The 12,963-nt window shown below is 54.2% G+C and overlaps 1 pseudogene; it reads left to right on the forward strand.

Moving 5' to 3' along the window:
* Positions 1 to 202: 202 nt before the first annotated feature.
* LOC132085571 (serine/threonine-protein kinase PAK 3-like) lies at positions 203 to 9,601 on the forward strand (annotated as a pseudogene).
* The last annotated feature ends 3,362 nt before the right edge of the window (positions 9,602 to 12,963 follow it).

Below are 12,963 nucleotides of genomic sequence, written 5' to 3' on the forward strand. Positions count from 1 at the left end.
TCCCGCACGGGCACAACAGACCCGGCCTGGGCACACGGAGGGAATTTATTACCAACCAAATCACAGCAGCACAAGGAGAAGGGAAAGAAATCTCTCCAACACCTTCCCCCCACAAAATGGAGATCATGCAGAACAGGGATCACCAGGGCTCTGCCCAACGGGGGTCACTGGGGACCATCCAGCGTGGATCCTCCCATGGGGGATGGAGCTGGAGCAGCGCACGAAGCTCTTCCCACACTCGGGACACTCGCAGGGCCTCTCCCTGGTGTGGAAGTGCTGGTGAGTGACAATCTCTGAATCCCACCTGAAGCTCTTCTGACATTCCAAGCACTCCTAAGGCCCTTCCCCAGTGTGGATCTTGTGGTGCTTGCTGAGGTCGGAGGTCCCACTGAAGCTCTTCCCACATTCCCCACACACCCAGGGCCTCTCCCTAGTGTGGATGTTCAGGTGTTCCATCAGGGTGGAGCTGGAGCTGAAACCCTTCCCACATTCCAAGCACTTGTGGGGCTTCTCCCTGATATGAGGCTTCTCCACCAGCTCTGAGCTCTGGCTGGACCTCTGGCCGCCTTCCTGGCTCAGGGGGGCTCTTTCCTCCTCACCCCTCCCTGGGCTGGGTTTGCAGCCCCTCCACGTGTAGGATCTCTGGGGCTTATCCTCCTCCTCCATCTGTCCACAGCTTGAGAATGACAAACCCTGATTTGGGGGAAAGGTGGGAGTGCCTTGGAGTAGAGGCTCCTCCTGGCCAGGTCCATCTCTGGAACTCAGCAGGAGTCTTGTGCCCATGAAAATTTCCACAATATCAAGACTCAGCCCAATGATTCCAAGGGTTCCCCCTTCTCCAGCGTCCGGCTTAGGGATGATCCAGGGGCTTTTGGGGGTCCATGGGGTCCCTTCTACCCTGATGCTCTACTTTGAGATCCCAGGGATCCCAGGGATCCCTCCTATCCAGGCCCTCCCTTTCCAGTCTGCCGGGGTCCCCCAGCTCTGGGATCGCCCCTCTCTGCTCTCCCCACTCTGGGGGTCCCAGGGGTTCCCCTCCTCTGCTCTCCCGGGGGTCCCCAGGACCAATGTCCTCCCCTGCCCATACTGGGCAATGGAACCTGGGCCCCCAAAGATCCCCCAAGGGGCTCAGCTTTGGGCTCCGGCAAGATCCAAACCTACACACACAGAGGAAAAACCCTCCCAGGGACACCAGATGATGTTTGGGGTCAATTCCACAATCTGCGAGCTCCAAACACATCCCAATAAAAAACTCTGTCAGGGACGCCCCAGTGGATTTGGGACGAGCTCCCCCTCCCCGCCCACCTGAAGCACGAGGACGGGGTGATGGTCCCGCAGCCGCGGCCACAGGGGGCACTGGAACCTCCTGTTCCTGCACCTGCTCCTCCTCTTCCTGCTCCTCCTTTTCCTCTCTCCCTCCTCCTCCTCCTCCTTCCTAACCCCACCTCCTCCCCCAGTTCTTGCCTTCTGTGTATTTAGAGTGGAGAACCTTGCTTGTTTTTAGAACTAGAACAAAGATCCCAGATGGAACAAGGCTTGCTGCTTTTAGTCAGAAGTATCAGTGACTAAAGGTAACGTTTCCTTTGGTTTGGTGCGTCCTTGTTCCTCCTCAGTGTTCAGACTGGGCTATGGGGTGTCCTTGTTTGCTGCATTTTCCGAGTTCCTCTTGCACCCTTTGGGCCATGGGCTGTGCCCTGGGAGGGTTCTTTGTGCTCCTTTGTGACACAGGAGAACCTTCCAGGCGGTTTCTGCGTGAGCTGCTGCTGGGATGTCACAGGAACAGCGCCACGTCCCCGTGGTGTTCCCGTTGCTGTGGGACACGGAGGCCTCAGTGCCCAGAGTGGCTCTGGGCTCGTTGCCGGAGGATCCTCCTGCCCGAGGCATTCTCAGCAGCCAGCCCAGCCCTGACGGGTGTCCTTCTGTGCTTGCAGGGCTGCAGGCTGCAGACGTGTGCAGCGCAGCCAAAATGATGCAGCACGTGGCTGCTGCAGTTTGCACTCTGTACTCTGTGGCTTATTCGGGATATTTTTTAACCCACTTGGCGCGTAAGTCGAGGTTTTCCTTTCCTGCAGCATCTGTGGCTTTGGCTTGCTGTGTGCTTTCTGTTCTTCCTCTGGAGCTGTGTTGACTTTGGAACCAAATTGCCATGAAGACACCACTGGTTTGGGAGAGCTCCTGCCAGCAGCTGCAGCTGGAAAAGGGGGTGTCTTCAGCCAGTGGGGCGTGCACAGCATCGGCAATGAGCCCTGGGAGGTTCTGTTCCCTCAAGCAGGGAGTCTGTGCCAGCAGAGCATGGAACTCCCTCCCTTTGCTGCTCCAGCCAAGAACTGACCCAGCCCAGTATTTTGTGCTGTTCTCTTGCTTGCTGTGGGAAGAGACTGTGGCTCCTGGAGGGATGCTGTGAAAGCAAAATGCTCTCTCGGGGTTGCCTTGCTCTGTGGCATTTCCCACCACAGGCAGTTTTTCTCCTAACAGCATCTGGTTCATGTTCCCTCTCCCGTTTCAGGGCACCTCATGTCTACATTCCGAGCAGCTCCTCCTTCGGTGAGTGGGAAAGGAACCTTTGGTGTTTGGAATTGTGCAGCAAGTTGTGAGCTCAGCATGTGGCAGCCCAGTGCCAGCCTGGGAGGCTGAAGGAAAGTTCCTGTCAGTGCCTGAAGCAGCAGCAGCAGCAAAGGGATCCCCAGCAGTTTTCTCCTTTTCTGCTGAAGAGCTTTTGAAGGGCTGCAGGTCTGGTTTTGCAGGCAGAGGATTGCTTGCTGGCTTTAGCCATGGTGGAATATCGAATTCCCAACAATAAGTGGCAGTGCCGACTTTAGTCAATTGTTAGCTGGAACAGCTCCAAACCCATTTTCTGCTCAGTGCAGCTGGATGTCCAGCTGAGGATAAATAAGGTGATAACTGAGATAGAACTTCCCATCCCTCACGCTGCCGTCTGTCCACAGGGCACAAAAGCAGCACCAGCACCTCCTGGGGCTCCCTCTGCTTCCAAAGAGGAGGCCAAAGAGGAGGAAGACAGCAGTGAGCTTCCCGCTGCTCTGGGGGACGATGGTGAACTTCCCTCAGTGCTGGGAGATGACAGTGAACTTCCCGCTGCTCTGGGAGACGAGGGCAAACATCCCGCGGTGTGGGAATGCAACGGCGAGGCTCCCGCAGGGTGGGACAAGGACAGGGGGCATCTCCCGGTGTGGGACAAGGATGGTGGATGTGCCCTGGAGTGGGACCAGAATGGCCAAGCTCCCATGGAGTGGGACGAGGACAACGGACAACTCACAGTGTGGGATGAGGATGGAGGACATCTCCCAGTGTGGGACGAGGACAACGGACATCTCCCGGAGTGGGATGAGGATGGAGGACATCTCCCGGAGTGGGATGAGGATGGAGGACATCTTCCGGAGTGGGATGAGGATGGAGAACATCTCCTGGAGAGGAATGAGGATGGAGGACATCTCCCGGAGTGGGATGAGGATGGAGGACATCTCCTGGAGAGGAATGAGGATGGAGGACATCTTCCGGAGTGGGATGAGGATGGAGAACATCTCCCAGTGTGGAATGAGGACAACAGACAACGCGCAGTGTGGGATGAGGATGGAGGACATCTCCCGGAGTGGGATGAGGATGGAGGACATCTCCCATCGCCCATCCTCCTCCCACAGGATGGAGGACATCCTGTGTCTTGGGAAGAGGAGAGTGAACATCTCCCAGCATGGGAAGTGGACAGTGACCATCCCCTGGCTTGGAAAGATGATGGCGAACCTGCAGTATTTTGGGAAGAGGATGGAGAAGCTGCAGCATTTTGGGAAGAGGCTGGAGAACCTCCCTCTGCTTGGGAAGAGGACAATGAAGCTCCCTCCGCTGCGGGATCCTGGGCTGAACATTCTGACAGCAGCACAGCCCTGCAGCCAGAGGGGAGAGGGGAGTGGTGCCTCATGCAGCTGAGTACGTCTGCTCTGTTCCTGGGTGCCCGAGCAGGTGCTGTGTGTGTGTCTGGGCATCAGCTGCACCCAGGGTTGTTCTGCAGCTGAATGTCACAGAGCCATTTATTGTCCTTCCCCAGCTGACACCAAGGGGCTCACGGCCCCAGGGAGTGGGGCTGGTTCTGGCTCTGCTGCAAGGCGGGCTCTCACTCTGGGAGGGAGCGTCTTCCACGTTTTTTCTTTCAGGGAACACCGTGAGCGAGGCGGAGCCTGGCCAGAAATACCTGGAGGTGGAGCAGATTGGCCAAGGGTAAGTGCACAAGCAGCTGCTTCTGCACAGGCAGGGCTGGGGGTTGTGCTGGTGCAGGATCAAGTGAGAGGTCAGGAGAGCCCAAAGCACCTTCAGACACTGGGCTACCATCCTGCTGTCTCTCAGTCCTGATCAGAATTGATAACTGTGGTCAGAAGGCACCATCAAAGGCCCCTGAGGCTGGCAGTGTCCTGCCTGCAGCAAGGAGCAGGACCTGGAAGATCTTCTGTCCCTGGAACTGGATTGCCTAAAAGAGCAACTCACCATCTGGTGACTGTCAGAAAACAGTTCTCAAGAATATTTCTTTCAAATAATTTGCTTCAAAAAATATCCACTGGTCAGGATTATCAACCTAATGGTTTAGAAACAGAAACCAGAGATGAACTAATAAGTGCTCTATTCTAGCACAGGTAGCAGACCCCATACATTCAGTAACAGACACAGAGCTGATGCACTCTGGGGTAAAATGCATCACCTGCCTGATGGCAGGGCCCTTGTGGATCCTGCAGGTCTTAGGCAGGAAATGGAAAAGGATGAAATGCATTCTTTTCCACTTCTTTAGACACCCATTTCTCACCTCAGGTTTTGAGCTAAAGCAATTCAGGGTGGACATTTGGGATTTGCTCCAGCCCAGTTCCTTCGTGTTGGGTCTCAGTTTCCTCTTGCACACCTTGCATGGCAGAGGGCTGGTGGCTGCTGTGCTGCTGTTGGAAGGGTCGATGCACCCAGGTGTTTGTGAACGCTGCAGGCAGCAGAGATCTCCTGTCTGGGCTGGCTTTCACTGCCAGGGCCTAAAGCGCTGCTTCTTTCTTCTCTGCTCCTTTGTGTCCAGGGCATTCGGAACCGTTTACAAAGGACTCGACAGGGCCACTGGAGGAGAGGTCAGTGCCAACACGCCCAGCACGGCCAGCAGCTCTGCAGGGCTTTCCCCTCTGCTGGGAGCTGTGGCTGCAGCTCTGGGGGCCAGCAGAGCTTTCCTGCTCAGGCTGCTCTGAAGGCAGAGCAGTGTCAGCCTGCAGAGCACAGCTGGGACAGACTTGGTCCTTCTCAAGTGCCAAAGGAATGGAAGGAGGGCAGCGGTGTCTGTCAGTGAAGGACGCCCTGGCTTGGTCTTCATATCTAAAAGTGTGAATGCATCAGCTGCTGGAGACTGAGGTCCAGTTTATCTTCATCCCAGCCTCAGACAGGAACATTATTTAGCAGTTTTTCCATCCTGCCTTTTATCTTCAAAGGGAACTTCAAGCCCTAATTAGGGAGAGATCCTGCTTGGGCTCAGTTTGGGGTTTTAGTCCTACTTCAGCTGTTCACAGAAGGAGAGGGAGAGAAATGAGAAGATGGATGTCAAAGCAAAGCTCTCTCCTAAATCCTGCAGTTGTGTTTGGGTCTGGTGTCAGTGACAGCCTGTGACAGGGATCACCTGAGCAATGGCTGTGCGTGTTTGCTTTGTTGTGCAATCCCAAACAGAGCAGTTGGATCTGAAATCATGACCAAATCCCATAGAATTGCTAAAGGGTTTCTGGCTGTTTTGCTCTGTTTTCACAGAACCAGAATTACCTCCTGCTTGCAACATCTGTTTGAATAATAATAATAATAATGAGTGTTGAGGCCATTTGAGAAGACTGTAGGTGCAGAGAATGCTGTTAGAGCTTTGAGGCTGACAGCTGCGGGACCATTTCTGCAGAGCTTGCAAGGCCAAATGTCTCTGGCCATGTGTCCTGTAAGCAGCCCCCAGCTGGCAGAGCAATGGGCTGTGGGAATGGCCCTTGCTGAGCTCTGGTGTCCCATCCCAAGGCAGTTGGGCCCAGCCCGGCTCCGTTGCTCCAGAAAGACTCGCTCCGTGTTTGCTGTGGCCTCCTGGCACAGACTCCTGCAGTTAAAGGCTGCAATGTCCCTTCAGGTGGCCATCAAGAAAATGAGTCTCAGAGAGCAGAACAGGGAACGAGCTCTGAATGAGATCCTGCTCCTGAAGGACAAGAAGAACCCCAACATTGTCAACTTTCTGGACAGGTGAGAGTGCTTAAGCTCTTATCCTGTGCCCAGGCCCTGCGTTAACCTTTCCTGGCATCCGGAGTCTGTAGCCTGTTTTGAAAATGCCTGACACAGCCACATCTTCCCAAAACAACAGCCTGGCAGTTCACTCCCTCCATGTGCTTTTGTTGCTTTGCTTTGGTTTTTCCTTCAAGTTCCTCCCCATTTGCTGTGTCTTCTAACAAGTGCTGATGAACCACAGCAGAAATTATTTCCCTTGGCTTCTTCTTCCCAGCCCTTTTCCATTGCTACAGATGCCAGGAAGATCAGGTTCTTGTTTCCAGAAATGCCTCATTTGCCCATTTTTTACTGGCCTTGCCTGTTTCTGAAGGGACTTTCTGAAAGGTTTTCTGACTGCTTTTGTCCCAAGTGCTGCACAGCCTCCTCCCCTGGATAACCCTGGGAGTTGTGTTGCCTTGTTCTGCAGGGAATGGTGGAACTGATGAGTCCAGAAGCTGAACCAGCTGGGGCCAAGGGTTGTGGTTCCACGTTGATCTGGGCTGTTGCTAAACTGCATTTTTCACCTGCTTGCCATCTAAGGCCTCTCCTTTCTCACAGGTGTCTCCTTCTCCTTTAGACTGTGCAGGTTCCAAGGGCTGTGCAGCCTGGCAGCAATGTCTCACCATCTGATTCTGTCCTCATTGACAAGTGACCTGGAAACAAAACTCCACTCCAGGCTTTTCCATGGGGGAATTGAGCTCTGCACTTTCATCTCCATGCCATTGCTTTCCTCTTCCAGCTTCCTTGTTGATGGAGATCTCTGGCTGGTGATGCAATACATGGATGGAGGAACTTTGCAGGACGTTGTCAGACAGATACGCATGGCTGAAGGAGAGATGGCAGCTGTCAGTCGGGAGGTGAGGGATCCTGCTTGTCACTCCATGGCTGGGACACGACGGTCCTTCCAAACAGGGCGTGAGAGCAGGAGTGGCTCCATGCTCAGGGCTTTGTTTCTGTGTTGTTTTTGTGAGCTGGAGAAGAAAGAGCCTCTGCAGTGAACGGCCTGCCAGCATCACTGCACTTCTACTCTGTTCTTGTTCTCTCTCTTGCTGTTGTGGTACTCTCTGTCTGGTTTGGATTTGATTTGCTGTTCTCAGCTTTGCCTTGAACCGTTTGCCTGGAGCTGGTGTGCACTGCACTCCTGGCCTGTCACAGCAAAGCTGCTGCTGGCAGAATTCTGAACTGTCCTTTCTTGTGTGATATATTCTGGCCATTGGTTTTTGCCCTCATGTTTCTTGTTCTCTCTCAGTGTCTGCAGGGCCTGGATTTCCTCCATTCCAAGCGGGTGATCCACAGGGATCTGAAGAGCTCCAACATCCTCCTGGGCATGGACGGCTCTGTCAGGCTGGGTGGGTGTTCCTGGCCAGGCACGGCGCTCCCGGGCTGCAGGTGTGGGGCTGCTTCCCAGGGAGGGCCAGAGCCCCACAAGGGCTGCTGGGGGCACTGCCCGGCCCCGGGTGCCAGCTGAGAGCGGCTGCCCCTGCAGAGAGCTCAGCAGAGGAGCAGGGTGCCAGCAGTGCCTTTGCTCTGCCTATGGCCCTTCTTTGTGCTTGGTTTCCTCATTCCAGCTGCCTTTGACAGGGTTTGTTTCTGTCCTCAGCTGATTTTGGCCTCTGCGCTCAGCTCAGCCCTGAGCAGGACCAGTGCAGCTCCATGGTGGGCACTGCTCACTGGATGGCCCCAGAAGTTGTGACCAGATCTCCTTATGGCCCCAAGGTGGACATCTGGGCCTTTGGCATTGTGACCATCGAGATGGTGGAAGGAGAACCTCCTTACTTCAGGGAAACGGCGGCCATGGTAAGAGGCAAATTCTGCAGTGGCTGCAAAGGCCTGTGAGCACAGGGGGACCCTGCACTGGGAGCAGCAGCTGGAGGTTTCTGCACATGGGGAAGGGAATTCCCAGAGGACTCCATCCTTAACACAGATGATTATTCTGCAGTCTCCAGCAAAAATCTGCGTTGGGATTTATGTTGTTGCAGCTCTTCTGGCTGTGAGGATGACCTGAAAATGTGAAGGAATGCAGTAACTCTAATGTTGCAAGAAAACCCCAAACCATCCCCAAATCCCACCCACAAATCCCAACAAGTTTTCTGAAGGAGTTTCTAAAAGAGGTTTTGCAAGATGATCACCCCCCTGATTCGTCTCACTGGAAAAGTTGTCTAAAACCTGAAGATGATTGCTTAACATCCCCTTTAGAGTCTAACATATTTCTTTCCTAGTCCAAGCTACTTTCTCTTTGTCACCAATCCTGAGCTTTCAGCAACACAAACCTCCTGTTTCTTGCCTGGCAGTTTTTGCGACGGGGCATCAGGAATGCATCTACTTGAGTGTCAGTGGCACTGCAGAGATGCACTTGATGTAAGAATCCTCTGAAATAACACGATATTTCTGACGGAGCTTCCAACGAACAAAGTCAGCCAGTGAAACTGGCTCTCAAGGCGAGATCATTTGGATGTTGCAGTGGCTGCGGCAGCCCCAGGGTTTGGGTTTTTTGGTTGGCATAGCAAAATGAGCTCTGAGCAGCATCTCTGGCAGGGAGGAAAGTGCCCCTGGAGCTGGGGCTGAGGCCCCGGGGTGGATGTGAGCCCGTGTGGGTGTGAAGGGAGCTGGCAGAGCGCTGAGTTTGCTTTCCCTGCAGGCTCGCGCTCTGATCCGGCAGAACGGGACCCCGCAGCTGCAGGAGCCCCGGCGCCTGTCGGCTCTGCTGCGGGACTGCCTCGAGTGCAGCCTGGAGACAGATGAGGAGCGGCGCTGGGCTGCCCAGGAGCTGCTGCAGGTGAGGGCCAGGGGCTGCAGGGGAAGCAGCAGCACCAGGGAGGGGTTTTCTTGTGGGGCCCCCTCCGACAGTGTCCAGTCTGGCTGCGTTCCACACGCAGAGCAAGCAGAATCCTCACCTGCTGTGGCTTGGCAGGCTCCTTTGGAGCTCACCTGGGCCTGGTGCCCCACAGCGAGCAGCTTCAAGCAGCTCAGGGGACCCAGAGCCCTGCCTGACCTGAGCTTGGATGTTTCCAGGGAGGAGGCACCTCCCACATCTCTGGGAACCTTCTGTCACTGTTTCCCCACTCTGCTGGTTAAAAAATTCTTCCTTAGATCTAATCTGAGCCTGCTTCCCTCTCCTGAGTTTCAAACCATTTCCCTTTGTCCTGTTGCAACAGAGCCTGTGAGGAACTTGACTCTGGAAAGTAACAGTTCGTTTCTTTCCTCTTTATCCTTTGGGCAGCACCCATTTTTATCATCAGCCAAGCCTCTCTCCAGCCTGACACCTCTGATCACTGCAGCGAAGCAACTGAGGGAGCAGCAGAGGAGATGAAGCACTTGAGGGCAGCTTCTTGTTACAGTAGTTAGGTCAACTAGGTAGTTATTGTAGTTAGCACTGTTAGTTGGTTATGGTAGTTAGCACTGCTAGTTGGTTAGGGTAGTTAGGACAGCCTGTTTGTTATGGTTCTTATGACAGCCTGTTTGTTATGGTAGTTTTTTAAATAAAAACTCTCTTAACCCTCAACTGCCTTGCCGTGTCCCTTCCTTGTCCCGCTGTGCCTCAGCTGCCCGGAGCAATGTGAGGGGAGAGCGGGCCCAGCCTGGCCCAGAGCTGAGCCCCAGCAGAGCCCTGGCAGAGCCCAGAGCAGCCTCGGCCCCTGCAGAGTCAGCCTGGAAGGAGGCGCTTGGAGCCTTCTGGGCTGCACCCGGCTCTCGGTTACAAACTGGGTGTGCTGGAAAATGCCACCGGCTCTGCACGAGGGCAGAAGGGGCCCGGGGAAGGCCCAAGTGCTCCATGCAAGGGAAAAACCTGCCCTGGGTTTGTTATAAATAACTGGGTAGTGTTGGCTTTTGCTATTATGTATTGACTTCTGCAAAGTATTCTTAATTACAACAATCTTGATGCAGTGCAGTTTGTAATCACTTTTAACTGCTTTTGCTATAGCATAATTTGTCAGGTTTTTGTGGCCAACGCCCTGGCCCCTGTGTAGCTCATATCCTCAGACCATCATTTATGGATGATATTTTAATTTGCGAACAGTGTGAAAAACATACATTATAGTTTTGGCTTTTGCAAAATATTAAAGTGGATGCCAGATGTTGTCCATTATAATGTTAACTTTTGCAGAAGTAGCTGTAGTTGTGAAATAATAACTAATGCTTTTATTTTTCTAACTAATTGACAATAATGAGAATGACTCAGAGATATTTGTGAAATAGCTAATGTTCATTTAAAGGACCTGCGGAAATGGCTAAAACCATCTGCATGGTCAGATAACATTTAAGGAAGGGATGTGATGAGGAGCCCTGCCACTGACCCTTCCACTGTCAATAACTGTCACCTGCTGAAACCACAGAACAGGGGCCCTTGTGAGGGAGTGACACACAACCCTCAAAACAGCAATCCACGATTCCTGCACGTACTCTAAAAAGGCGAGTTGGGGATCAAACCAACCTAAAGAATTCCTGGAACATGTAAACAAGTTAAAAGAAATGTTTGAATTACTATAATGATTATGAATATGTATTTGACCAATGTAGGGGGAAAAGGAGATAAGAAGAGTTGCTGTGGTTAACAGGTGTGCCTCAGGCCATCACCAAGCATCAGTGCTGTTATTCATGTGTCTCTAGTTATCCCTTATTAAAATTCTAAAAATTCTAAAGCGTGAGGCTCCTTTCTCACAACACCCAAGGTCCTCACCCCTTGTTGTTCTCCCAAGGCAGGATCTGTCAATCATAAAGTTTGTCTGGATGGAGAAGAAAAGACTGCAAAGAAAAGGAAAATGCATTGGTGTAGAGGCCTGTTAGAGTTTAGTCTCCCACTCGTGGAGGACTGGTCCCCAAGAAGAAGAATAGATTTCAAGGTTATGGGAGAAGCTTGCTTCTTCCACAGATCTTTGCAGGCACAGGCTGATTTGTGGAAAGTTATGTTACCCCATTGGCCTAATTACCCTAGTTCAACCCCTGTTACCCATCTCTGTTTAGTCCCTAGAATGTTCTCCTCTCTCTGTCCCTCCATTTGCCCTAATTTACTGCATTCCTCTGCCCCTGTTTCCCTACTGGCTGACCCGACCCTTAACCCCTCCTTTGCACCATTTTCCCCCATATCCATTGGACCCTGGCCCTCAGCTCCACCCTCACTACCCCATATAAAAACCCCCTGTGCCCTCAGCTTGCACCGTCTTTGTCCCTGGGCCGTGTTCAGCTCTGTGCCCTGTTCCTGTACCAATAAACCCAGTTTGCTGCGGATCATACCCAGACCCATCCTGCCGACTTTGTCAGCTTTATAAAGCAGCCGTGAGCTTCGGGCTCCGGAGTGCCGGACGCTCCAAGGGCCTCGGCAGCGCCAGGACGCTCCAGGCTGGGACAGCCAGGCAGGGCAGGAGGAATCACTGCCCCTTTCCCCTCTCTGCTGCTCCATCTCCCAGCCCAGCATCGCTGCAGGACAGCCTCACTGCCAACGCCATCCTGCCAGGGATGGACTGGGGAGATCTCCTTCCCCTTCCCTCTGGCATGGAGGCAAATCCCATCTTCTCCTTGTCTGCCCTCCTTCCTCTTCTCATTCTGTCCTACATCCATCCACGTTCCTTTCTCATCTCCTTCCTCCCTTGTTCCCTCTTGTTCCTTCCTCTCCTTCTGCCTTTTCCTTTTCCCTTCTCCATGTCTCTTCCTGTCCTTGTCAGCCTGGGGAGCTGTGAGGAGGAAAAACCCTCCCTGTGCTGGGAAGGGTGTGGGGAATGTGAGAAGAGCTTCAGGTAGAGCTCAGCCTATTCCTGGCACCTCCAAAGACGGCGGTGTCGGATGCAGAGATCCGTGGGGGTGCAGAGATCCCCCTGCAGATCCATGGGGATGCAGAGATCCCCCTGCAGATCCATGGGGATGCAGACATCCCCCCGCAGCCCCCGGAGCAGCCACGCTGAGCACGGCGATGGCTGAGAGGAGGCTGTGACCCCGCGGCCAGAGGGCCCCGCTGGAGCAGCCTGTCCTGGCAGGACTGACCCCGGGGCACAGTGACCCACGCTGCAGCACTTGGAGGGGGCTGTGCCCCATGGGATGGACTCAGCTTGGAGAAGTTCCTGGAGAAGTCTCCGGTGGGAGAGAGCCCAGGGTGCAGCAGGGGAATGACTCCTGTCCCTGAGCAGAGGGAGAAGCCCCGGGGCATGAACTGAGTCCGGCCCCATTCCCTGTCTGCGGCACTGCCGGGGTAGGAGGCGCAGGTGGGAGGAGGGAGGCGTGGGGGAAAGCTGGATTTAAGGGTCTTCACTTACTTCTCATAATCCTGGTCTGAGTTTTTGAAGTTCTCTGTCAGAAATCTCTCCCCTCCCCCACTTATCCACAAAGGTTTTGGGCAGTTTTCCCTTTTTGAGGGAAATCAAAGTGATGCACTGCTGCTACTAATTAGGGGTACGAGAAGTGAGGCTCCAGGGCTTCCCGCTAAGCCAGAGCCACCGTAGCCGCAGTGCCGGAAAAGCCGTGGCGGGAGGTGCGGAGAAGTTTCTTTGTGCTTTCAGCTCAATCCCTTCGGGCCCGGGCCCGTTCCAGGGCTGTTCCTCAGCTCCGGCTCTGCCCTCACGCAGCCCGGGGGGCCCTGAGAGCGCGGGGCGGGGCTGTGCCGTGTGCAGAGCCCGCCCCTGGCTGGGATTGGGCGATGGTGCCGTCAGTCGTGGTTGTGGCGCGCTGATTGGTGGGAGCGGGGCGGAGCAGGGCCCCGGTGGCGGGCTGAGGGCGGCC

Source organism: Ammospiza nelsoni, chromosome 31 (genome assembly GCF_027579445.1).
Source record: "Ammospiza nelsoni isolate bAmmNel1 chromosome 31, bAmmNel1.pri, whole genome shotgun sequence".
NCBI classification, from domain to species: domain Eukaryota; kingdom Metazoa; phylum Chordata; class Aves; order Passeriformes; family Passerellidae; genus Ammospiza; species Ammospiza nelsoni.